Here is a 27,930-nt window from a genome sequence, read left to right as displayed (position 1 = left end):
CTCTCTCTCTTCCCAATGCAATTGTCAGCAAGTAGACCACTGTGTTTGAAAGGCAATATGTGGGATCACTGATAAAGACTGATGTTTCTCGGTTCTCATATGTCCCTGCCCAACTGAATGTCTTTGACCAGAATTTTGCATGCTCACAGAGCAAGGGGACAGGTCTCAGAGCTGAGGTGCCTCTGATTAGTTGAATTTAAACTTTTGCATGTGGAGAATAAATAGATAAATGAAGAAATCCTTTTTATTGACTTCTTCACCTTCTAATTATCTTCTTGCAGTGTTTAAGAGACTGGCAGAAGCATTCCTCTTTCCCTCCTTTTCAGAGGATTTGTGTTTGCCAGAAAAAACAGAATTTGACATTTTACCAATATAACTGAGGGAGAAAATGGCAAAATTAAAACAAGACTAGGTTCACTCAGAGGCTACATTCATACTCGAGGGCAAAGAAAAGAGATATTCAACAGGAACTTGAAGTACATAAAACAATAAGCCTGAGGTCCTTAGCAAAGGCTTCTGGCACTCAAAGAGTCTAAGCAGTAAAGATTAATAAATGTGATTAATTAAATCAGACCAGATTTTGCTATAGGACACTGAAGTGTTTAGAAACTTTCCCCTACAAACTTTAATTGTAGATACTAAAGCAGCTGTATTATTTCATTAACTAGAATATGAATACAATTAATAGTCCACTAATTAAGGTACTTTTAGGGAAGCCTAAGGAGACTGGATGCTTAGACCTCATAGTCTAACTGTGTTAGTGAGGAGAAAGTGATAACAAAATTGTAGGAGTGATTTAGATCAAAAAAATCATAGTTTTCTTATGAAAATTGCTGCCTATAAAGGCTTTTTCTCACAGTTCTGAGGCGAGATCTGTTTTCACATCTCAAAGAGACGTTTTTTCCTCGTGATACTTGGTATTATTGTTCATAAAAGGAAGAAAAGCAGTATACCTACATCTTGTTGGTTGAAAGCATTGTTTAAAACACCTTCATGTAATATCTCTGTTCCTTTATTCCTCACTAATAAGGAATGGGTAACTGAAAAAGCAAAGCAGATATTGTAACGTTACTATCTTTTTGGAGATACTAATAAATAAATGATGCCCTGGAGCAGCAGAGGAGAAAGAAATACAGTGTCTGTCTTTTAAACAGAGAGAGAAAGAAGACTTGAAAAATTAAGTCCAGCTGGCCTCATATCAATACTGGGAAAGATACTGAAACAATTTACTAAGCAGTCAATTTATAATTACTTAGGGATGATAAGAAAAAGCCAATATGGATTTATCAGGAAAAAGAATGTCAGGTCATTTTAATTACTTTCTTTGACAAGGTAACTCTCCTTGTAAATAAAAGGCTGAAGTAGATATGATATATATTAATCTTACATTTTGACCCATCCTCATACAGCTTTCTCACAAGAAAAGCACAGGAAAGTGGCCTAAATGAAAGTACTGCAAAGTGGCTGAAAGTCAGTGCTTGGGAACAGCTGTGAGTAGCTCACTATTAAAATAGGTAGTTGGTCAATCCATTCTGGTCAGTATTTTGGATGACTGTATAGACTCATTACAAAATCTTGAATGTCAAAGAACGAGGGAGATTGTAGGTGCTTTCTAAGTCATAACTGATATTAAAAGATATTGCGAAAAATGGGAAGAATTATCTGAATTATCTGAAACCACTGAAATGAGATTCAATAAATATTAATGTGAAGCACTGTTTCCAGGGAGGGACAATCACACATGAACACAGAGCAAGGAGGAACTGGCCAGACAGTAGAGCTGCAGAGAAGGAGTCAAGGGTGATAGTGGAGTACAGACCAAGTATGACTCAGGAACATAATGTCTTTTTTGAACAACGATATCATTCTGTGGTGAATTAAAAGAAATACTGTGTGTCAGGCAGAGGTAGGAGTTCCATCCTGCCTGGCACTTTGAGTTCTCAACTAGAGAACTTTGGGCACCACTTTTTCAGAGAGTTGCAGACAAATTGGCAAGTGCCCAGAAGAGAGCAACAGGAATGATAAGCGGTTTAGAAAACATGACCTGTGAGGAAAGATTGAAGGAACTGGGTTTGTTTAGTCTACAACAGAAGAGCCTGAGAGGGACATGATAACAGTCTTCAAGTATGTAGAAGGTTGTTGCAAAGTAGACAGTGATCAATTATACTCCAAGTCCACTGACAGAGCAGAGAAAATATGATTGCTTTAATTTGAAACGAAGAAGGTTTAGGCTAAATATTGGAAAAATCCCACCAAAATAAAAATCCTTTTATCACGCTTAGGATAACTAAGCACTTGGGCAAGGTACCTAGGAATTCTCAAGAGATTTTAAAGAATTAATGAATAAAATAAATAAAGGCCAGAGAAAATGCAGGTATTTTCAAATCACAGGGATAAACTAGGTAAAGTTCTGGGGTTCCTTTTATATCCTCTGATTTCTACAAAATAATCTGCTCTGGAAGAGTTATCTGACCCTGAGCTTCAGCAATGTAAGAATTAATGACTTTCCTAATTTATGCTAAGGTAGTTTACTTTATATCTACATTTGTCTTCTGGTTTTGTTTCCAAAAAAGGGAGTACAGTGATTCAAAAGAATTGCAAGTACTAATTAAAAAAAAACAAAGACCACAAAAAACCAATCGTGTGTGTTAGTAAGTCATTACTACCATTTTTATTACAAGTTCTTGTAAAGTTAAGCAAATGAGGCATTTAAACGTTTAAGATTATCTCTTAAAGCACAAAGGCCATCATTGACCTAGTGGGTGTATTTATTTCTCAGACAGCATTAACTTACATTTCTGTTTCTGATGTAAGTACGAAATTTTCCCCATGGAACAGCAAATATGAAAACATTATTATCACTATCTGACATTCTCAGCAAGGAAGATACCAGTGAAAGTGAGCTAAACCTAGACTGTGTGTTGTGGAGACTGATAGACAGATATTCTCTTCTGCTGAATCTCCTTTGAGAGTGCTAAGTTCCAGCAAAGAGATGGCAGGACAAGTGAGAAAAGATAGCATCTGAAACCACGACAGGAAGATCTGCCAGGGCTAAGCTGCCAAAAGCCTATGGCTGAGCTCTTGCCATGCATTCGGGTAGCATTAAAAACAAGGTGTCCAACTCTCTTTTGTTACTATTTCATACCTATTTGTTACAGGTTAATACCTACAGGTAGGACTCAAAGGGACCTCCTAGGTCACAGAACCCAGGCCCTGTTACTGCAAATTGTCAGGTGTATAGTCCACCTGTTTAATGAAAGCTGTTCTAAAGCTCACTATGAACAGCAGTAAGAAGCTCAGCCAAGTGCACAGCTAGCATTTCCCAGCTGGGACTGCTGGTCAAAAGCAAGGAAGGAAGTGATAGATGAATGTTTCTCATTTCTAGTTTTGTATTAAACTGATTAAACTATTGGAGGGAGCCAAGTTAAAGGGGTTAGGAAAGCATCTCAATAAACAACTAATAAGGAGCGTGAGAAGAAAAGTTTTGTTTATAGCTAATAGATAGCTGACATCATTTGGTATCAGTCCATCTATATTTTTAATTGCACCTATGTGCATGAAATTACAGTTAAAAGTGGGTAAAATTTTGGTTAAAAATGCTTTTTACACACATTTGCATAAACTTTCCATCTGATCTGGATAGACTCCTTAAAATGTTGTATCACCACCTCCTCTCCCTCCAAGGATTATGAAAGCCCCAGTAAATATAGCATCTATATAGTGTATCACTGAAGAAAGAGTCAGTAATGAAAGGGGGTTCCCAAGCCTGAGCTAGAGTAAGGCTTTCCTCCTTTCAATACCCTCCCAAACATCTACTTTAGCCTAACTATGAGAAACCAGCCATTTACAAATTATTAGCTGGACAAAGTTACAGTTTATCCATCCTCAATTTTTACAATTTATTACATCCTCCATTCAGAGCCACAGCCCTAAACTTTGCCTATTTTAATCTGCAAGCTCCACAGAAATTGTCCTTTTACCTAGTGTATTACCAAGTATCTCAAAACTGCTAGATATGACATTGCCAGAGGACTGGATTTTTAGTGATTTGTAAATCATTGCACTTACCCACCATGATCCTGAAAGCATCCCTAACATAGTGCAGTGGAGTAGGTATCCAGGTGGACTTTCAGCTCTCACCTTTCTGACACTTCTTGAAACCCCTCACTGAACCGTGTATTTCAACTCCTTTCATTGTCCTTTTCTTGGTCACTGTCCTAGACTCACCTTTCTCTCTACATCTTTATCCATATTTTTCCTTGTTGGCCTCCCTAGAGTGGAATTCATTCTCCCTCCCATTTTAGCTGGCTATTTCTTCCCTCCCCATGGACTGCAAACTACTTCCCCTCATAAAGTGACAGCACCATATCCCTCAATCAGATCTGCTAGAGCTCATCAAATGACACGTAAAGGTGTAGGCACCAGTGTTATTCATGACATTTTCCTTTTGCATACTGTTTGGCACAATGTCCTTCTCTCCAAGTAGTCATACCCACAAGGTCTTTGAGTATCTGAGTAGCTGTGTTTAGGCTGATGAACATCATGTGCAGGGACTGTTCTCCTGTCCCTGTCACACAGTGTGTGGTGCTGTGTCTCTTCTGAGCATATGGTTTCCCAGTGGATCTAAGATATTAATATTACTTTAATTGATTTTTTTCAGGTATGCTCAGTAAGGTGAGGGCTCTGTTTCTGCCTATAGGAATCAAGGTTCCATAGTGTGAAAATTGTGGGCTTGTGCTCCATGATGCAAAGGTGTGTAGAGATCTTTGGATGTACCAAGCCTGTGCAGATAATATTAGTGGACAGTACAGACTCTAATCTGTTGCAGTGTCACTCACATCATCTGCTGGAGCGCTCCCTGTGGCACGTGCTCTCCCATCAGTCATGCCTGGGCATTATTACTGAAAAGTGGTAGTTGTCACAGGCCAAAACTGTGCCAGAAGAGGTATTACTAAACAAGTAAAATGAATAATCATAGTTCAGTGATCAAGTTCACTCTCTAGCCTTGATTTATTTAGTGGTACAGATATAGTCTGTGTTTTGGACATGCTGTACAGCTTGTTATCTGTTTTATTTTTGCTCTTATGTACTAAGGCAATGTGTAACATATCAGACGCTAACGTCTTTTTAAGATATTTTCAACCACAAGTTTTTTTAAATGATAATAATAACAACAATAATTAAGAAATGAGTGCCAAATGTAGCTCATGTTTTGCATGTTATATCTATTCTCCAAATCAGACAAATGTCCTGTGCCAGGAAATAAGAAGCAAAGAGTGGCAGAGTTCACGGACAGTAACTTACTTTGAGTTGGAGACCTTTCTAGGCATGTTTATTATCATTTTGTACTGATTCAACTGCAGGTTTAGCAGCAAAATAAAAAGCTGTCTTGTTTAAAGGAAGATGTAACTCATTTTATGAACAAGAACCGCAAACAGCTGCTTCCATATGTTGCTAGTATCAGGAAAAATTCTTTGTTAAATGGCATCTTTAAGATTAAACTCTGTGCTGAAAATAAACACAACAAAAGTGTGAGATGATTGAGGAGAACAGTGACCCACTCCAGGAGAAAATACACTTTGTTTCAGCTGATGATGAATCTGCATGACCCAGACAGAGCATTCCAACATCGACTGTCGCTATATTCTGCAGTATTTTGACATGTAATATAAATGTCTGTGATAAGGGGCAAAACGCACATTGGGCCATCTGTGCTGGTTTTAAACCTGTTTGTCCAACTTTGGGATATTATAAATTTTTTTTTAAATTATTTTTTAAAAGTGAATTTTAACACAGTTAGGACCTAACTCTGCTTTTTTGTAGCATCTCTATTAGAAAATATTTTAAATGCAACCCTCTGTTAGCCAGATTGAAACACAGTTCACGCAGGTATCATCCTGCTCTCTTTGAAGTTGAAGGAAGATGCATCTGCCTTGAATGAGAGCAGGATCAAATCACCTAAGCAAATGGTCGATTAATCAGACAGTACCAAAGAAGCCTAGTATGGTTTGAGACCTTCTGTAAAAGAGCAAAGCTCTGGCTTCAGTTTTAATGATGAAGTGTTTTCCTTCATAATTGTTAGAGTGTGAATCTCAGGCATGCATTCTCAAGCGCTCAGATTTACTCTTAGTCTTATGAATCTTTCTTCTCTAATAAAGCCATAGAGAAAAAAGTGAGATTTGTAAGCCAAAGTAGGACTGTCTAGTTCTCCAAGTCCGCTCCTGTAACCTTTGATCACCTGCTGTTTGTAACATGAATTTTATGTGCATGTTTTACATGGGGAAAATTTTGTTTCAAGAGTGCTGCTTGAAAATTAATGTAGAGATGCTTGTCCAGAAACATACCTGTGCCACTTAAATAATCTTCATGGTCCTTTTTCCAGCCATTTTCAGAAGATAATTAAATTTGCTTTTGTATTATTGGTTTGCAATATTTTGATCATATACAAAATGTGGTTTTGTTTTGTTTTTGTTTTTTTTTCTTTTACTTTGGCAGACATATATTTACTTTTTGTTATGGATGGGTGGAAAATCTTGAAAAGATGAGCCACCTACTGACAATGTAGAAAGCCTGAAATAGTAGCTCTCATGGGTTTGAGTTTCCATTTCAGCCTCACATTGATTCTTACTCTGGTGCCCATCTCAGCACAACGTGCTAGATGGTTTCTTCAGGTCCTTCCTAACCCTGCAGTTCTACAAATCTGGGATTTCAGAATTGACTACAGTCACACTATGTCGCTGTGTTATGGTAAATCCCTCCCTGAGTGTGTTAAAGGCACTACTCTGCAGCCGTTTAGCCATAGCTAAGATATTCAATCACTTTTAAGATGATCACAAGTGACATATTTATTACTGTGGGTTATATTGTCTGCCTTTTCTGTTTTGCAAGATTTTTGCGTGTCAGTCTTTCTGGGTTTCATATCTATGCAACCAAATGCATGTCCTTTGCAGTTGTCCCATCTGAACTGAGAACATACATTTCAGGCTTGTATGTATCCAAGCAAAGTGAGCAAAGGAGAAACCAAATGTTAGCAACTACTGCTTTCTGTGTATCCTACGGAAGATTTATCTGGATATACAGTTTTGTGCTGGTTTAAACAGGGAAGTGACATTTTAAAAAAATCCACTTTGGGGGATGTTATTGAAAGAACTTAAATGCATGTTATGATTAACTTGCCAAAGCTACTAGGAGTAAACACATCCTTAATGTAGACTAGGACGTCTTCACATAAAACTCTTTCCCACATCACCCTCCCTCCCCTCCACCTCCCAAGTTTCATCCTAGCCTAAGGCAGTAAAATCCGTAGGGTGGGGGTTTCCTTAAACACATTGTATGTGAGAGTATGTGACTTATCATCTCTGTGCCTCATTTACAGTGAGACTTAGCAGCTGCTTCGCAACCATGTGATACATTGAGCTTTGTATAATAGTTCACTTGAAGGTCTTTGCACAGTTCAGGCATGTCAGCTGAGTACCTTCAAGCAGTGCAGGGACTTGTAATTAGAGTGGCCTGCGGCTGCTTGACTTTCTGAGGGGCTTTGTCTTCCCCATGTATCCCAGTGGCATTCTGTTTCCAGAGGCTCACCATCCAAGTGCTCCAATGTGGGCTCAGCGGGCGGTAGGGGGGATTCAAGGTATGTCAGGAACTGAAATCAGGTATGAGAGTTCAAGCCTAGACAAAGGTCTTATTAGTCATTTGAACACAAAGCATGCAGCACCTTGCCTCTCTGCTGGATCCCACAGCAGGTAAAGAAAGAACTGCCCTGTGCTTTACCTCAGAGGAGTTATGCCCCAGTCCCTTTCCAAAATAAACAACCCACTGTGTTTATCTCTAATGACTTTTGTCACTTCAAGCAAGTTGGCTGATGCAGACATTCTTGGGAGGATGTCAAAGGAAGAAACATATTGTTTTCTAAGTCGGTCTTTAAAATGACTGCATCACTTCTGCAACAATCTGAAAGCTTTATATCCTGCCTTCAAGTTCTCATCCATCTTTCCGTGAGCATTTTTGGAAGCACAGATTGAGCAATTTAGAAGGGATAGACCTGAACTTCCTATTTCTGCCATTCCATTTCTGTTGTCCGCTAAGACAGAGGAGGAAAAAAAAATAAAAGAACAAAACAAATGTTTATACAAAAGACCACACCTTAGGCCACTCAAATTTGCAAGAGCACGTTGAATACCCGAGAACTTTAAACAGCATATCAACAAAGCATTGCTAAACCAGCTGTTCTAGGAAAGAGAAAATATGCTTTTACCTCATAAAAGGGTTACTTTTGAGAGTTGGGGTAGGGCAAAAGGTTCCTCCCAAGTATAAGCTGGCACACTGTTTTCATCTGTTACTCTCCTGCACCGGGTCTGTAGAAAGTATAAATCAATCTGTAAGAAATGACAGGTCTGACTGACTACTCTTGTACCTCTGTCTCATGGCTCACAGAGGAAGAAATATGTCTCGTGCCCATAATCACTGCTACATGAGATTTTTTTTTTTTTTTTTTTCTGCAGAGATGCAGAGAATCACCACTGCATCAGGCTGGATTTCACCAGGCACAACCTTTCTTCCCCCACACCACTTCCTACACCCACTTCCTGCTGCACCTGTCTGTGCTGTTCCGTCACCTTCAGAGGGGTAGAATATGGTAAATTCTCACCAAAGTGACTGAAGGGGACACACAAGTGATCCCCTTTTCAAATAAATCTGAACTGTCACTTTTTATGAATGAAGAAATAGATTCCATGTCAGTACTACCAGGAGGCACATGTCTCATCTCTGCCTCCTTGGAAAAGCAGGGCTGAGGGAATCACATGCTCATATCCACCACAGCATATAGCCCTTGTGGCTATATCTATGTCTCTGGCCCTCAGCCTGCTGAGGGTCTACTTTTTTCAGGGCAGAAGAGGTTGGTGGACTATAGTTCTTCTAGTAAATGAGGTGGTTGGACTCAAAAGAAGTGGATTGGCAGAACTACTACATCATGAGGCTGGTCCTTGTCTCTGAGCAGTGCCCACCGGCACTGTCAGACATTTGCCAGAGATGGTCAAGAGGTCATTGTGGTCCAGAGACCATTCCCAGTAGGCCAGCTGGGTGCAGCCTCCATCTTCTAGTGGGATGGGGGAGCTCTTCCTCACCAGTTGGCCTCAGAGCCAGAGACCAGTCCTGGGCATGCTTAATTACCACTATGAGTAGCTGGACTTTGCACTCCTGCAACCCAGAGAGTAATCTGGGGTTTCCTCTGGGCCGTGGGGTGTCTCTGTGACCCTAAGACATAATTACAATGTTACTCTTGGCTATTCAGTTCTAAGTATGGGAAATAGCTGAGGGCTATGTTGCAAGAAAAAATCAGTGTTTTTGTAGCACAGATTGAATGTGTTTGCTACAAACCCAGAGGTGTGCCAGCAGGGCATGGGGAGCACTCTGAAGGTCGGTGTCTGCTGCGATAGCAATGGAGGCACATGGAAGGTGAACAGAGATGAACAGAGGTGAACAGAGACAAATGTGGTGTCATCTTAGCCACACTGTCCTTTGGAAGTGGTCCCTGGGAGGAACTAACCCAGGGCTTCCTCTAGCACATGTGCTACCATCTCCTGATGCCTTTGCTGCAGCAGCTTGCTCTATCTTGTTGTTTTTTCTAATATTGCTTCTTCCACCACTGCCCTGCCTCTGTCACCACCTCCTGTAAGACAGGCAGCAGCAGACACACGGACACACTTCAGACACATAGGCTCCCTTTAGCTTTCCATGTGGTTGTGTGAGCTTGGACCACAAGCTGCGCTTGCTGGGCAATATAAACCTGACATCAGGTTTATGCTGCTGGCACTTCAGTTAACAGCTGGGTTTGCTTCCAGCGTTAAGCTCCTTGCAGTCGTGGGTGAATTGCTTGCTAGAATAAAGCTGGCTAATTGAGCACTAATTTTTGAGTGTCTATGCTGTGTTTTTATCATGTCAGTCTGAATAGAAACATTCAGCAATCTTGCTTGGGCTTTTCTTCTGCCTCTAGAAAAAACAGACTAGAAACAGCCCAAACCACTGTGATTGTTTCACTAGATCTGGGGTTTGGATACTATAATTCACTCACACTAATATTATTATTTATACCCTCCAATAAAAACCAGTAATTTTGAATAGATTTTTGGCCTGGCAGATCCCTTGCATATCCAAAAATAGGGAAGCCTGATGAATAAATTTCCCTGTCTGTTTTGGGTTTGTAACTGAAAGTTTTGACTCCAAGCTTTGTATTCTCTCTAGTATTTTAAAATCAGTATCTTTTATTACCTTGAATGTTTGGAAGCTTACCTAATTACCTATGACATAGGAATATTGTCACTTGGCCAGTTTTCCTCTAAGAGATAATATTTTATGAAATTCTCCCTATGAAGTGCTGAATTCTTTCATGTTTTTAAGTGCTCTTGGAAATAAGCATTGTATCAAACTCATCACAGAATTAAACTTTCAGGTTCCCAGGCACAGGACTTATCCAGCAAGCTAGCATCCAGCTCATGTTCTTTTAACACTGAATATGTCTGTGACTGTACCCTGACTGGTGTCAGTGACAAAATCCTATTGATTTAAAAGAAAGTAGGATGGGGCCCAAAATGCTAATTCTGTTGAATTTCTCTATGGGCTTCAGTTTAACCCTACAGCACTGAAGACTGTTTCATTTCCTATGGCCCAACTTTATCTCTTCATCTCAATACTCCAAGTTTACATGACTCCCTTTTTCATCCCATCAACAAAGAATTATGCTGAATTACAGCTTTGTTACTAAAGGGGAATTGTGTGTTTGAGGTATATTTTTCACGAGGCATTTTGGCCAAGTGGATGAGGTATTAATATGAGAAACTATAAACAAATCTCAGTTTTCTAAACTGCGGATGGAGTGATTGGCTTAATTTGTTTCTATACACTGCCATCTTGAAAACTAAACTGAAGCATCCAAATTAAACAGGAGATGTAAATATTAGCCAGATGTTCCCTGGTGTCAGAACTCTTTTTTTTTTTTTTTTTTCCTGTTAAATGGGTATGCTTTTTTGCATCTAACATAATGACCTGTGTTTTAGATTTTGGTCCTGGCCTAATGGCTTTTTATCATATGATTATGATATCATCTAATCATGTAAGCGTCATGAGATGCTGTTCAGCTTTGCCGAAGCACATGAGTGTCAAACTGCTTAGTTTAGGCTGAACCATTTGTCTGACTGTCTTTATGTGGGGAGTGAATGTGCTGTTAATTTAGGAAATGCCAGCTGAGGCTGAGGGTTTAGTGAGCCAAGCAAAACAGAGCACTGACCACAGATTGAAACATTACAGAGTTCCTTAATGGTTCTGTCAAAAAGAAATATAACTCTTTTTTTTTCCCCTACAGAAGTTGCAATAGTCTTCTGGTGCAAGTAGCAACCAGTAGGGTTTTAGCATTGATAAACATGGATGGAAAAGACAGGCTCTTGACTTAGCTTTTGGTTAATGCTTTTTCCTGAAGACATTTGTTTGAGTTTGATGATAGTGAAGCTTTTGGTTCCATTCCTCACATTTAATATTATTAGGCAAATGACTACAGCTAGCAGTAAATCAGGATTTAGAAGACAAAACCAGAAAATTTTCAATATAATTAAAATTGCAACACAGATTTTATGAATTTAATATAAATGAGAAAAGGAAAATGACAGCTCTTTATTCTTTTTTCTGTTACCACAATACACTTGGTCATAAATATGGTCTTTTGAAACTTCCCTTAGTGTAGGTCTGGATTTTTGAGATACTGAGAACACCTGAAGAGCCTTGAATCTCCTGCTAAGCAGTGACAATTAAACCTCCATGAATTTAACCTTGGAGCTCGAACAGTTATGGATTCTGCTGAAAGGGTTTTCTGCAATAGTCTTACTGTAAGACCCCTTTGTTCCTGAGTGGCACGTCTTCAAGGGCCCTCGTCATCCCCTGTCTTTTGCTTTAGTGTTGGTTTTTGTTTACTAATCTCTTTGAAACATTGCTGAGCTTGGTTGGGACACAAAATTGTTTTGTGATGTCTGCTTAGCACCCCAAGGACTTTGCTGGGTGAAAGAGAGAAAGCTTAATAAAGAAAACTACTATTATCATTCTTTATCTATCCAAAACTTTGTTAGAGGAAAGAGGCTTGCCTGTGAACTCTTCTCTGCAGAAATTCTCATCACTTAGGCCATTTAAAAATAGACTGGACAAAGCACTAGGGAGCATGCTGCAGAGGGCAAGCCTGCGCTGTTAGCGAGAGGGACTAGATGACTTTCCCATATCTGAGCTATTTTATTGTGGCGAGGTAATATGCTACCACTGTGTCCTCTAAGGCAACAAAAAAAGAATAAATTAATCTCAAATGCACATCTGCCCTGATATTTCCACCACAGTCAAGCATCTGGAAATGACCAACTAAGAATATTGCTATTAGTGAATTGCAAGATATCCTTCACAGTAAGGAACACCAGTATTTGAAAGTAAAGCTTTGAAGGTCCTCCCAGATTATGGGGGAGCATTTTCCAAATCCTCCTGTGAAAATGATATAAATGGCCTCTTTTCTCCTTCTCTGACAAAAGGTGTGAATTACCTCCAGTGACATTGCCTCCATCCATCTTGCTGCTACATGAAGTATTCAGCTCTGTGAAACAAAGGAGGTGGATGCCACTTCCACTCCCAGAAGGTTCTCATTTCATTGCAGTATCAGGCTTTATTTTGGTTTATTACTTTATTGCAGGGAGTATTTGAAAGAGATCAGGCTGTGTTTCTCATAGAGGAAAGCATGTATCTGTTGAAACAAGTGCACCAGAAGGAATGGATCAAAATCTAAAGAAGCCTTTAATTTCAGTCATTGAAGGCACTTTATATTCTGAAAAGCATGTTTTATAGCACTTAAAACAAGCAGAGTGAGCCTTTAAAATCTTGATGTTTGTTTGGCCTCATAAGTTACACAAAAGGTCATCAGCGGGTTTGAATTTTGAGAGGCCCCTGATACAGCTGACTGAAAAGATGGGATTTCATACCAATGAATTAACCATTCTGAACAATCCCAAACATGCAAACCACCATAGCTGGATTAGCAAGATGTTCTACAGATGAGTAACTTGTCAGACCTCTCACAACCTCTCTCTCTCCTTTCACATAATCTCTCTTTGTTTCACACCTAAAATGATGTTTTAAAAATCTCAGTGGCTGGGTCCATCTCTTTATATACCCAGCAAGATTTGTGCTTCATTACTGGGGACTATTAATTTGTAGCTCCCAGTTCCTCAGTAGTCTTAAGGAAAAGCACCATCACTCACTAGCTGACCAGAAGTGTGTTCAATTCATATTTAATCTTTGTTTATGTAATCTACAGAATGTGTTCTTAGATAATGTGTTGCATCTCCTAGACCTGGAGTCCCCAAAACTGCAAAATATAGCCTCCAGTCAAATCGGTTTTGCCTTGGTCTTGATAAAAAATTACACAGTGAAGGAAACACTTGATTTCCCCCTGTATGACATGTTTTCCATGTCATATTTTGCAATGTCTATGCAATACAATTCTTTTTATTAAATATTTTATGTGGGTTTTTTAGTAATTCAAACTGTAGTGGTAGGACAAGGACTAATGGGTTTAAACTGAAAGAGGTGAAATTTAGGTTATATATATGGAAAAAAAATCTATACTGTGAGAGTGGTGAGGCACTGGAATAGGTTGCCCAGAGAAGTTGTGGATACCCCACACCTGGCAGTGCTCAAGGCCAGGTTGGAAGGGGGTCTGAGAAACCTGGTCTAGTAGCAGGTGTCCCTGCAAATGACAGGGAGTTGGAACTAGATGATTTTTAAGACCCGTGCCAAACCAAACCATTCTATGATTCTATAAGAATACTTCAAGAATCAACTTGTGATTAAAGTGTGATGAGACTGTCCCTTTAACTGCCTTGCTATTCTACCTTTATTTCTGCAATACTAAGTTTTACAGTGATAGCACTTCTATTATCCCAGGTTTGAAATCACAGCAGCTGTATATCAGTGTTTCACTTAAATGTTATTAGTCATGAAATGCTGCTATCACCAAACCCCTGTGATAACAGAAACTCTGTTACAGTATCACTGGTTTCACACAGAAGCATTTACAAGTCAAAGATAAACCACCGTGCAGGAAAAAAAAAACAAAACAAACCAAAATAAACCCAATCCCAAAACTCTACCCAAAAAACTAAACCAAAACCCAAATACATAAGGAATGAAGGTCCTGTGAGAAAAAATTGACCTTCATCGCAGTGACATAACAGTTGTGCCTATCACCTTGGGTGACTCCGTAACTGCCCAGAGTGGAAGATGTAAAACAGTCTCACTTACATATCTCGCCAGCATGCACCAAAGCTAACCAAGTTATGTCTTGACTATTTTCTGAATCTATCCAAGATAGGAGTTGAAATCCATCCAATTTCAAAGGGCCGTAACCACTTCAATGAAGGTTTTTGTGTTCTCCTGGTTCTGGGGCTGAATGCTGCAAAGGAGCCAAAGGCCATGGGGAGGACTGCAAGCTCTTAAATTACCTACATCTTCTAGTTTCCACATGCTGGACAAATGGTATGAATTATCTACAGGCTTTATTCTAGCTGTAATCTGCATTGCTGCCCAATGCCCCATTCAGGCCTTGGAGGCTGGATTTCAGAGATTTTTAAGTGTTTTGAGGGCAACGTCCTGGAATGACCTTCCAAACAGGTGGTGAACAGAAAAGACTACAGCATTGCCAAGAGAAGACTTTTTCATATTTAGAGAGAAGACAATTCAGGACTTAAAAGTGAAAGCTTGTAAGTAGGTGATTTACTGGTATTCCCAAGGGGATGTGGGATTTCTATATGTTGATTATTTGGTTTATATCATATTTATACTGGCCAGGAAGGAATTGTCATTTCCTTGTCTCCCTTGATGTATACCTAGGCATCTAAGTTGTTTATTTATTTGCATTCCTTTGAACTATTTAGTGACTGGCCATAGCTAGAGACAGGTGAATGGATGCACTAATATCAGATTTCAGGTGCTTGCATGGCTTGTGGTCTTCACATAGCATCAAACCCGTGGGCCGTTTTGGCATCAAAATCTCTTGCCCTCTTCCCACAGGTTGCACTGGCACAGAATTTTCAATGTTTATGTTTTCCTTCCTCTGTTGTGGATTTAAACCCACAAATCACCTATTCTGACAAGGACTATGGATAATGGCAATGCCTTTAGTTGACCTCTTCATTCTCTTGTCATATTAATCATCGTGACTCTTAGTCCCTTTCTATTCATCTTACTTTGCTATAGAGTTATAAGAACTATTCAAAGTGGGTAAAAATAAAGAAAGGCTTTTTGTTTGCCTGCAGTTTCTGAAACCACTTTATGTTTTAATACCATAAAATCTGTACAAGAAATCTCTATAATTGGGCAGCTTCACAGTATTCCTACAGAAAGTATAAACCTCTTCCACTGTTAATAAAGGAGACTTAACTGTATTTGAAAAAAAATTCTCTGAGAATCTGAACTAGTTGAATAAGGCAGAACTAATGTATTTGTTATTACTACTTCTTTGGCTGTCTTACAAAAATATAACAAACACCACTGATCTTAACAAAGACAACAGGAGTTCAGTATGAGATACAGAAAATGATGAAAACCAGAAAACGTTTTGTTATATTTTGCAATGTAAAATCCCATTAGACGCTTGTCCCTGCGGTATGATATTTATTGTGGGTTCTTAATGTCCTCTACCTGGAACTTCAGGACTGGAGGCTGTATATTCCTCTTTAGAAACTGTGAGGGGAGTATAAATAAGTCAGTCTCACAGAAAGGAATACATAGGCTCATAAAGTTTACATTTACATTTGCTGAATTCACAAAGACTCCTGCAGCAAGGCCACAAAAAGATTGTCGGAGCTTCCAGATGCCATTTGACTGCTACAGACACACAAAACTACACTTTTTATGACTTAAGCCAATAATTACATCAAGAATATGTTTGTCAGCAAGAGCTAATCAAAGTTTTTGTGAGTTCATGTCTCTGAGGCTACTAACAAACATTTAGAGAATTACTGTGGTAAGTTGCCATTAGGATTGTACTGAAAAATAAAGCAAAAGCTTTAAAATAGGTACATGTATGTACATTACAGTAAAAAATAAATCATATTACAAGACAGAAGTGGGGAGTTTTAAGTTCTGGTAACTGAAAGAATTTGAGATTATTACTGACAGTATTTCCTTCTTTAATAAGATCACAGGAGTATAAATAGAGGTGACATATTGCTTCACTGAGAACTATAAAGTCCAGATCTGTTTTATGCAGTCATTTGCAGCAGTTGCTTGCAGATGGGAAAATGTAGGAGTAAAGTGAGGAGTTGTAGACAAATCTTAATATCTGCCCAAGGTTCCAGGACTTAAGGTTTAAGAAGTCTATTTTTAAACTTAGTTTCTTTGAAAAACCGAGACTTGTGACCAATGCTTGTCATTATGGTATAATGATCTGTCTTCTTGCCAGAATCAGAGTTATCCACCAGAAATTGTTCTACATGTTTTAGATCTGTTTTTTCTCTTTTCCTAGTAAAGCCTACAGTCTTACCTAGTTCATAAGACATTAAAAAAAAACTGTCTCTGTCCAAGTTGACTGCTCCTGGCAGCCTGCTCAGAGAGCTTGGAGTGTCAGGAGCCACTGTCCTTCTGTTGATGCTGCTCATGCATCTCCTTGCTGGACAGTTTGCTTAAGACTGGCCAAATGGTCTGGATATCAGCAAAGCTCATTGAAAGACAGAACTAATAGAACTACCTTCAAGAGAAAACTATAGGAAAAAAAGGAAAAATGCTCAGGGATACTTAGCTAGGTACTACTCCATGAACAGTGTCACCACCAAAGATGTCTGAGCAAAGGAAATAAATTTTCACTGCCCTTGTTTCATGATCAGCTTACAATTTCACCCAGGGATGGATAGGGTAGAGCTATTAGTGCATTGTATGCTACGCTATCAGAAGGGTTGCATGCCTTCTGGAATAGGTGACAGCCCTCCAAGGTCTCTGGAGTAGAGAACTAAAGATGTCCGTGAATGAAAAAAGACCCGTGTGTGTAAGCATATAATCTACATATTGTGTTTGTATTATGGCAAATGCATGAAGTGCCTACTGGCTATGAAAAATACTTAGAAAAATTTTCACGTATCGAGGCTTAGGCTGATAGATTGCACCACAACAAGGGAAGTCGCATGTCTGGGCATGGAACAATTTTGATTGTGATACTCAGGTGCATATTAGCCCTGAGGTCTCAAATCCTTTCCATGAGGATTCCTCCAACCCCAGAGAGCCCTCCACTGTGAATCAAATACCTCACAATGTTGAAGACCAGTTTTTGTGGGTTTATCTATAGAAAGGAATTCTTGTATCACATGATTTACCTATCTGTTATACAGGCTGACTGAGAAGGATGCTTCATGTGTAAGACAAGGAGATCCACCAGTCAGTGCTTGTCATTCCCTTACAGCAGAGATGTAGACAAACGTGCTTTATAGATGTGACTATAAACCGCTGAAAAGGAGGATTTGAAACAGACAGGAAAAGTAATGTAACAGAATATAAATGAGAGAAGCAGACTGGTAAAAAGCACAGCTGAAATGTTCTTCCTATCTTGACAGCATTAGGGTCCCAGATACCAGTTTCTCTCTTCTTTTTCTCTCCCTTGTTTGACATACAAAGATTTGCAACAGTGAAAGGGCAGCTAGGAAGAAAAAAGCTGTATGTAGATAAGGAAAAGACTTGTATGGTAGAAGCACTGTAGTCTTGATCAACCCCTTATCTGCTGGGAAATAAAATGGACAGAAAGATGCATGCTAAATTTGAAACAGGGCTCAGACTCATTTCAATTTACAAGAATTGTTCCAGATTAAATGGTCTGTTCAGACTTGGAGATTACTTTGAGTGGAAAGAAACAAATAAGCAATATTGCTATTTTTTTTAATACACTAACTGTGTTGGTTTTGAAACTCAGAAGGAAAACTGAAACTATGTGTAAAATATCCCTCAAAATACTTTAATAAGCTAAGTAAAGTGAATTTAGCAGCGATATAAAGTTATCCCAAATAGCAATAGAAAAATTTCAGGGAAGAGAAAGTATCAGTTCTCCTTGGCTTTTCAAGACCTTGTTTTAAAAATGTGCTTAATAGTCTGGATACACTTAAGTATGTAACATAAGTGAATTGGGTCTAAATGAAATAGCTGGCAACAAACAGCAAACTGTTTTCAGAAATAAATCAAGAGTTGTTTAAGATGGTTATTGTCGGTCACGGCAAGGTAACTCACTGTAGTTATCAGTCTCCCCAATTTATTTTTTATCCTGATTTAATTCTGCAAAAGTCATTGGGCTCCTCTACCTTCTTGCCTAAAGAAGCAGTTCCCATATATTTTCATGCTCCAAGTTTTGCTCTTGTTCAAATGAAGGCTGAAAACTCAAAACAACTACAATTTCACCCAGTGTTAGTACAAAAGTTTATGGGACTGGGACTAAATCTGCACTTCTGCAGTCAATTGTGACCACATTAGGGCCATTATCAGCTCAGGCTGAAAACACTAAAATCAAGTTTCGCACTACTTGTCCTGCTGATGTGTTTACCAGGCCATATTATCTCCTCTGTATGAATCCAGATATTGGGGATGCTGTTACATGGTCATAAAGAAAGAAAACCAAGAGAACAAGAACTACCTCCTTCCTCTCTATCCCACCCTCACCCTAGCTCTCCCCCTCTGATGTTTAGTGAGCTTCTTTTAGACAGAGGCGTAAAGGCAAATTTAGTTTTGGTTATACTGTTGTGTATCTGGTTAAGTCCACTGCCATCATGAGAGATATTCTGGTTTTACACTGTTATAGGAAATATTAAGTTTTGGCAACAATCTTTATGTAGCCATGTCCCATAGTGTAAACAGCTTGCTCTTATGCAAACAAATTACGAAATTGTGTATAGAGTAAGAGAATCCCTGCTTTTAAATTGTCATTCTGAGGAAAAGGAATTAAGTCATCCAACTTGGATATGTGTAATACTCTTGAATTCTCCCAATTTGCAACTTTCTGTGTAAACTTGAGTTTCCTTGTAGAGATACTGTTCTCTCTAATTGTTTGCTTCTTGAGGATATAATTTTAAATGGTCATACCATATCTAGTCATCTGCACCATCTGATGCAATTTAAGGAAAAAAAAAGACCATTAAATATAGTTAACACAGCATGGTTTTGTCTTCTTGTTACTTCCCTAGAGGCAATGGAAAAGGAGCCCAGAAAACAATTTGTTTATTATAAGCAGGTCAGTCCTCCGGGGGATTCATGGAATCACGCAGTGGGAGAGGACAATCATGGCACTGAAATGGTGGGTAATTTTATTTGTTCCACTTGATGGTCACAGTGGCATCATGCTGGCCAATTACTCTTGAGTCAGCAGGTTTCAGAGGTTAAGACCCCCTTGTGGGTTGCAGCACTGCAGGCAAAGTATTCAGGCCAGATTGAAAATGTTTCAACAGCAGAGACGCCAGCCGCCTTCTCCCTTGGAGATCTCCTTTTTCAACTGTGTACGAGACATACATGTGATAAAATAGGCATGTCTCTAGCATCGAGACAGCTTAATTATTGAGAGTGGAAAAAATGCCAGCTTCAGATAAAGAAAGGAAGAAAATCAGCCAGAGAGACAGGCTACACTGAGGAGGCATGAAGCGAACAAATATTGCAAACTTCAACTGCAGGTTCCAAGGGAAAGATCATGTCTGGGAATAATCCTCATGCCAACAGTCTGCTAGTGTTTCAAGGCTGCTGAATCTTTAACAATTTCATCACATTTTTCTCCAGTGGAAATGTTTTAAGCTACTTCTTCAGTGATCTGTAATTCTAAGGGGAAAAACAGCAGCAAAGCGTTTGCTTTACCAGTAGAACCTGCCACAAGCGATCGGGCAGAGACGGATATGAAATCCAAGCTAGCAGAAATAATGTGTGTGAGCGTGTGTGTGAGGGAATTGGGCAGGAGAGTTGTCCAGGACAGGCTGAAATTGTTCCATTAGGCTTAGATGAAATTCATTAAGCGACTCACATTTCATTTGGATTGAGGTATGGGAAGTAAGGAAGTGGCATTTTATCCTCTTAATGATAATACTACTGTTATGATCTCAGAAACAGGGGAGGTTATTCTCAGGCTTAAACTCTGTTGTGTATGTGACATTTCAGGCTTAAAACATCTCAAGTGTATATTTCCTGTCAGAAATATTATGCTGTGAGAGCTATTCAATTTCTGAAGGATTCACTGGAGAGTTAAGATCCATGCTTTAATTTTTTTTGGCTAGTATCATGCCAGCTTGCAGTTTCTGGAAAACATCTCAAGAATCTCAGAACCAAGACGTAGATGTATTATTATGATTAATAGTGGTGCTAATTCATCCAGAGCCTGTTCTCGAGAGACAGAAATGATCAGTGGGACTCTAAACTCTGATGTCTTGCTCTGAAGAACTGGATCCAATGACCTCTTAAGCTTAATATAAATGTCAGGCTATTTGAATTTTCAGAAAATACTGAAATGAAATGGAATGAAGCAAAATGTATATAATCGGGGTTTTACTATTTAATCATTCTACTTTTAGGAGTAATTTTTCTTCTTCAGCAATAGGAGGTTATAAGAAAACTTTGAATATGACAAATCCTGCAACTAACTTTTTCAGATCAAAAAGGATCACGAAAAATACTGGTGCATTGTTTTCTTTGGAAGTGATGTCCCAGGGAAAGGAGGAATCCAAGGCAGAAAGTTTTTCTCATCCTCTTAATTCCTCCAGCACCCCTTTATATGACACAAACACTGGAAAAGTCTCACAATGGAAAGTCCTCATGTTATGGCTGTATCTAACCATGTGTTTGGGCATCAAAAGTGGAGCAAAGCCCAACTCAACCTGATGTAAATCAGATACATTTTACATTGCAGTGATTTGAACACTAGCAGAAAGTTAAACACATACTTGCTCAAGCTGCTTTGCTAAGCTCTGGTCACTGTGATTGTGCACTTGTTACAGATGTCTGGTGAATAAAGACTTCATAAAAAAATTAGGAAAATAATTTTAAGATCTTATTAATGATCTTTTTAAGAGCTTAGAAACATTTTTATTTGAAATGCATTTTCAAATGCAAAATATGAAACAGAACTTAGGAGAATCAGTCTTTGTCAGTCTTTTGGGTTCAACTGCTTGAACTACACACTCAGTTCTCCTGCACAAACAATTGGCAATGAACCCCTGCATGATGTATGCAGAGTCAATAAATCTATAACATTCAGAGATAGTCCTACACTGAGCTGCATCTAAAAAAATAGGCTGCTGCCTATTTGACAACCTTGGTTTACATACCAGGAGAGATGGTAGACAGAGAACAAACTGGGATGAAGAAAGAGCTCTGGGAGAAGGGAAACTATGAGGAAACATATAGTTTCTCTTTCCAGTGCCATTAATAAAATACTGAATAAGAATACAAACTTTTCATTCTTCAGACTAGTGAAATAAATGATATTGATAAGAACAATGTAATTTTGTTGGTTTAATTGAATACACTGTTTCATTAAGTATGTATGGTTAGCATCTCATGTTTTAGAGATGATCATCAGTGACAGTACAGAGCTTGTTGTGTTTTGGGTGCCTTGAAATATAAGGTTTAATTAATTGCAAATAATCAAGTTCGTTTTGATGGCAAATAATTTCTACTTTGGTTGAGGAAGTTGTCTTTATGAGACAAAAGACCTGAAGGAATAAATTACACATACGGTAAATTTGGAAATTAATAAAAGAAGAAACTGGAATTTCCTATTGCTTGGAAACATATTCTGCTCCTCTGAATCAGGCTTATATATATTGTGCACCAAATTAAAAGTGAAAATGATTGGTGAATTTGCCTAATTTTCCAAAATCAAGACAAGAAACATAATTAATCTGTTTAAAAGATTTTTTAGCCATAAATAAATAAATAATAATCCTAAATTAATAATACATGGGAATATAGTTTTTATGATAGAAAGTTATATTTCAACATCCTATTGCCTGTACTAAATACTTCTTTAGTTATTTTACCTAATATTATGATTTTTTCGGGCTCTGGAAGATGGTACAATAAGAAACATGCCAATGATGAAAGAAAAAATGCAATAGTTTGTGGGATTTCCAATCTTGTCATAGATATTTCTCATGACCAGTTCTCTAAGATTTTATCATTTGCTTCACCAAAATGAAATAGCATCTCTTGTAATTAAATATACCAAGAAAATTCAGTGAATCGTGAAGGTATGTTTCAGAAATATCTGTCCAAAAGTTTTTTTTTTTTTTTAATATGATCTACTGTACAAATTATTAGGGCAAAATCTGTCATGCAGAAGAGATATTTCAGCCCCTAGGTATATTTATGAACATGCAGAAAAGACCTCAGGTATGGAGAGTCTCAGCAATTTGTTGTAAACATGTGTCTTTGTGTATGGATCTTCGTGCATGTACAGGTATAGATTGATAAAGATCTATTGAACTAAATGCTTCAAGGGAAAACAATTCAGGACATTTGGAAACTTCAATAAATCTCATTTGGAAGACTTATTTCTGAGACTTCTTGCATTCACGTTAAGAACACATGGAATTAGTCCATATCCTATACATCTCATACAAATCTGCACCCTCAGTAAATGTCACTTGTTAGGGACTTCACCACTATAACAATAAAAAGAATGGGAAATCTTGCCTTGCAAATTAAAACCTCTGTGAATAGCTGCCAAAGGAGAAAATACATGGTTAGTCATTGCTGAAATGCCTCTTCATGTGAGGGGAAAGCACATGATTTCACATCCCAGTCACACTGCTGCCACACACATCCATCAATTCTGTTGTACCTCAACAGAGTGAAAACAAGGCCAGAATTTAGAAGGGTTCAGTAACTGGAATTAAGACCATAACTGAATTTGTTGTTCCATGGCTAAAAAAATAAATGCATTTCATCAATCTGATCCAAAAGAATTTATTTTTTCTCTAGGGCTTTTTGTTCACATGAAAATATAAACCCCTCTTGTTTTCCTTTTTATTTTATTTTATTTTAACTGTAGAATTGCAGAATTCTTGTGGTTGGAAGACATATCTGGAGACTGTCTCATTGAACCCCCTGCTCATGCATGGACAGCTGAAGTAGGTTGCACAGGATTATATCTAATCAGGTTTTGAATACATCCAAGCATGGAGACTCCACAGCCCCTCTGAGCAACCTGTTCCAGTGTCAGTGTTGCTTTTAAATTATATCTTAAGAGTTACCTGCAATAAAAGGTAAGGAGGTGTAAGACAATATTCATAGGAGTTTAGAAAGAAGTCATCTTCCTGCACTGATTCATGCCCTTCTGCAAGCACATGTGTCTGGTTAGGGAACTTCCTGGATTAGGCACCACCCCACCTGGTAGGATTTAAATCAGTTTTCCACCTCCAAGCAGTCCAACCCACCAGTCTGCAAGGTATCCAGGTGTAAAAAGGCAAAAGAGGAGGATAGACTATGACTCATAGCACATCAGTCCAGGCTCAGTCCAGGGACATGGGTTCAAGCCTGTATTCTGCGTGATAGGGGTGTTTAGACCTGAATTTAGAACATGACCTTCTTGATGACACTTTCCAAACTTGCTATTCAAGTCAGCATGCACAAGGTTGGATTTTATATAGGCCAGAATTTCAGTGTGGTTTTTTTCCTGAAAGCTCCTGAGACCCTGTCCCTTTTTAAAATAACATTACAGCGGTGGAAAGCTTTTGCTGTTGAGTCACTGGCAGCAATTCTGTTCATCTCAGCTGTTCTGTGGGTTTTCCATGTAAGCTTTGCAGCACAACAGCTACCTGTGGAGTGGAGCAGCCTGAAGGACAAGCCACAGGGACAGACACAGGTCTTCTACTGTCCTTTCCTTCTCTGAAACACGTGACATGCTGCAAACTGCACCATTTCCACAGTGCCTTTGCAAAGCACTGTCTTGACAGAAATATGTTTGACCTTTGACCTGTAGAAAGTAGATATAATATTAATAAAATCTGGGATACAATGGCTCCAGCCAGACTCTGGAGCACATTCACATATTACAGTGTTGGTTGTCCCCTACTGTAGGATAGGAGACCTTCTGAAATGTGCCTTGTCTACATGCCTGAGCTTCCCTCTGTAGGAAAGTGAGGTTGCTCACTAATGTTTTGCCCTGACATACGATGAGAATGTAACCAGATGTGCACCTAGAGACTTGGACTGGAGGGCATACTGGGAAATGCACCCATCCTATCCTGTGGATGGAGCCACAAGAAACAGCTTTCCTGTTAGCCGTTACCCCCTGACCTTTCTAGCATTTGTCTGACATGTTCTGCAGGCATTACTTAGTGGGGAGCCAAAAAAGAGAAGACTGTGCCTATTCAATGGAACCTGGTGCTTTGAAAACTCTAGCATAAAACTATCTCTGCGCTTGGGAGCTGAACACTGATTGCATGCAATACGGGGTGAAAGGTTATAATCCACAGCTCCTGGGCTGAAGTGTGGATGAAAGAGGATTGGATTTGTGCTGTATACTCTTTGGGTGTATAGGCAGAGCCTTATCTCTCATGCTCATCTCTTAAAAAGTGGAATTTTCTGCTGCACGGCAAGGCTCATACAGATTCCCCTTTTTCAGAGTACCTATGTAGAAGTAGGATTGTTATGTTGTCCTTGTTTTTCCAGAAGGTTTCTGAATGTATAGAAAATGTAAAACTTTGCAGTTTCATATGACTTCTCTCTTAGGTGCAGATTGAGCCTTTGTATTTATGGAATAGGTCTGATATGATGCTGGGAGTGCTCTGCACACTCTATTGCTCACACCTGGTGAGACCAGTGTTTCCTGAATGTGTCAGATTTCCTGAACACACGTGATATATTAATAAGCACAGGAAGATACCTGGCTCTTTATTTTGCTCTGCTGAGTTTGCTGAACATATAGGAGAAATCCAAACCCATAGTCTCAGTTGTTTCCCAACCTATTTTCTACTAGAGAAAAAGGATGATGCAAGTGTGTGGTAAACCTACACAGGGACATTGTACTCAAGTGCTACCATTGAAGAGTCAAGAAGTCTGAGTAAAGAACACAAACTGTCTGTATTCTGTAAGCATAAAGAAGATTTCTTGACTTATTTGGGAATTATATGCTCGTGTATTGGCTACTGGGCTCTGTAAGCCTATCCACAAACTGGTTCATTGTTCCATGCATTTTATGCAGCATCAAAAGGAGGAACTGAATGGAAAGGGAAGGTGAAAGCAATAGCATATTTTTAGTGTTGAGAATCTCAGAAATCTTCCTAGGAGATTTAACTCCCAGTTAAATTTTTCTGGTTTTTTCAAATGTAATCCAATAGGATCCAAAAGGCTGTTGCTGCTTGCAACACCAAAATAAAAGGTCATTCAGTAAATGGTGAAGAGCTTTACTGCGGTGTTCTCCCATGCTTTCTTGCCATGTTTTCATCAGCCAGAGAACTGGTTCCTCTGCTAACATTTTTCTCCTTGAGCACTGTCCCCACTGAAGCCTTTCTGAGAAAAGCAGTGCCAATATTTCTCTTTGAGACTTGTCTGCCTTTGCAGTCTGTTGTTGCGCTGCTTGAAGGTGACTACAAGTCTATTGGTTACACTTGATTGCTGTCACAGCTCTGTTTTTTCTGGGTAACTATAGGAACAAGAGACTCACTGTAGGTTTTTTTTTTTTAATGAAAGTTAAGATTTTGGAATAGAGAAGAAAATGGGAATGTGCCACATATTAATAGTACTGCTCAAAAAAAAAAAATCATTAGAGTGTCATTTTACTCTAATTCTATCTCTTCTTACCTGCAGAAAATGTTTCCATGTATATGTTTGTATATTAATGCTCACATTTGTATCCATCCATCCATATATATGCCTAAAAAGACTTGTTTAAATTTAAAAAAATGGGTAATGTAATATAGCTGGAACAGATTAAAAGAGAAGAATTTTAGTGGACCAGAAAACATATTGCACTGATAAGGATTTTTTGTTTTTAATTCAGTCCTACCATAAAGTAATTTATTACCCATTGCTTGTTTTTCTAGAAAGGCCAGTGCAGCACCATTTGCTGGCTGATTGACAATGTAACTCTCTTTTTACAACTTGTAATTTAAAACAGTAAAGCTGCCATTCACATCAGTCAAGAAGTCTACATTTTAGATTACCTGGAAAGGCTCATCTTTGGCGTAAGTAAATGGGAGGTTCAAATGGCTAGAAACAAAATGCAGCATTCCTAGCTCAGCATAGTCCATGCACATGTAGTTATCTACAGAATCTTAATTAGAAGAAGTAATTAAAGAATGCATTTCACTTCAACTCTACATTTTCATCAACTTACTAGTTTGCCCCCCAAACAGCAATGTTCATTTTACATTCCTCAGCAGCAACTGCAAAGGTTCAGACTCTTCAAGCCTGATTTGTTAGCTGATCATAAGTTGAAATCTGCAACTAATCAGTACTGGTCCAACCAGGAAAGGTAACAACAAACCTGCTGAACTATTACCAAGGTATTACAAGTCGTAGACATTATTCATCCTCACTAAAAACAGGCCAGGACAAAATAAAATGAAAGCAAAAGGATTAACTCTAGTATATTTGCTGTAGTGCTACCATAAGAAGGACTATTTCTGGCTCTTCTTTGCCACCAAGCAAACATTTTCCTGCCCTAACTCCCATCACAAGTCACCTCATATACTGTCATTTAAGCGTTAAAGTCTGGCTTATACTTTAGGCTCCATCCTGGGAGCAAGTTGTACTGTCCTGAGTCTCAGATCAGGTTTGTGTCAAGATCTTTTTTCAAGTGTGTAGCACTGATGTTTTTGTGCTATTTTGTCTCTCCTCTTTTTTTTTTTTTTTTTTTTCCAATTCCAGCACTTCTGTACTGACAAAAGCTAAAGTCTAGTGGTAGTGATATTGGATTGCAAGTTGCTCTTGTGCTTGGGCAACCAGGAGAAGCACTTCTAGCAAAGCACATTTTGTCAATATGAATTGTGTATATGCCAGTAGTTTGCTGCACAATTACATCAGCAAAACTTCATGGAGGGAAGGATCATTCTTGGATACCTGAACAAAATCCTGGCTTGCTTTCTTCCCAGCTGCACCAGATCAGAGCATGATGGCTCCTGGCAGCATGTTAGGCACTGCTACCAGGGCATTAAAGACCATGAGAATAAGGCTAAAGGACAAGTCATTCTCAAGAGTGGCTCTGGTTCAAGGAAGGACACAGCTCTGCTCCTAAAGAGTTTGACTTGGTCATAACCTGTCAGTAAAGGAGCAATACAAATGCATCATTTGACTTTGCATGGCACCTCTTCAAAATATTACCTCCTCTTTTCCAAATGAAGCACTGCATGGATACTGAGCTATAGTGTTCAACTATAGGTAATATATGTTGCAATTTTAGCTATGAGTCCCTAAGAAAAGTACTGTGTCAGATTCTGAGGTCTTTCTCAAACAAAAAAAAATTATATTTAGGGACAAAGTAATGTGAGTAAGAGAAGATTGTTTGGACTAAAAGACCTAAAAGCTGTTTCCTGTTTAAAGTGGGGGACCAAAATCACACATGTGATGGCAACATATTTTTCTTTTTTACAAATGTTGCAGAACAGTCTTCCTCTCCATTACTGATTGCATCCTAAGTTGCAAACAAACATTTATTTTCCTTAAGAACTGTGGCACTTCTCAAAATGTTAGCACAAAGCAGCAAACATTGTATACACAGCATTTTCCCTCTCAAGCTTATCAGCTAAAAATGAGAAGATCCATAATTTCAGGTTGTCTTCAAGAGACCTCTTGTGAAAACTTTTATTTTCTATTTTAAACAAAGAGATATAAACAAGGTGGAAAGGCATTTACCAAAGTATCATGGTTTACCAAAAGGCATTTACCAAAGTATCA

This window comes from Myiozetetes cayanensis, unplaced genomic scaffold, assembly GCF_022539395.1.
Source record: "Myiozetetes cayanensis isolate MyiCay16 unplaced genomic scaffold, myiCay2020 scf1, whole genome shotgun sequence".
Taxonomy (NCBI): domain Eukaryota; kingdom Metazoa; phylum Chordata; class Aves; order Passeriformes; family Tyrannidae; genus Myiozetetes; species Myiozetetes cayanensis.
Note: the sequence above shows the minus strand (reverse complement) of the source record.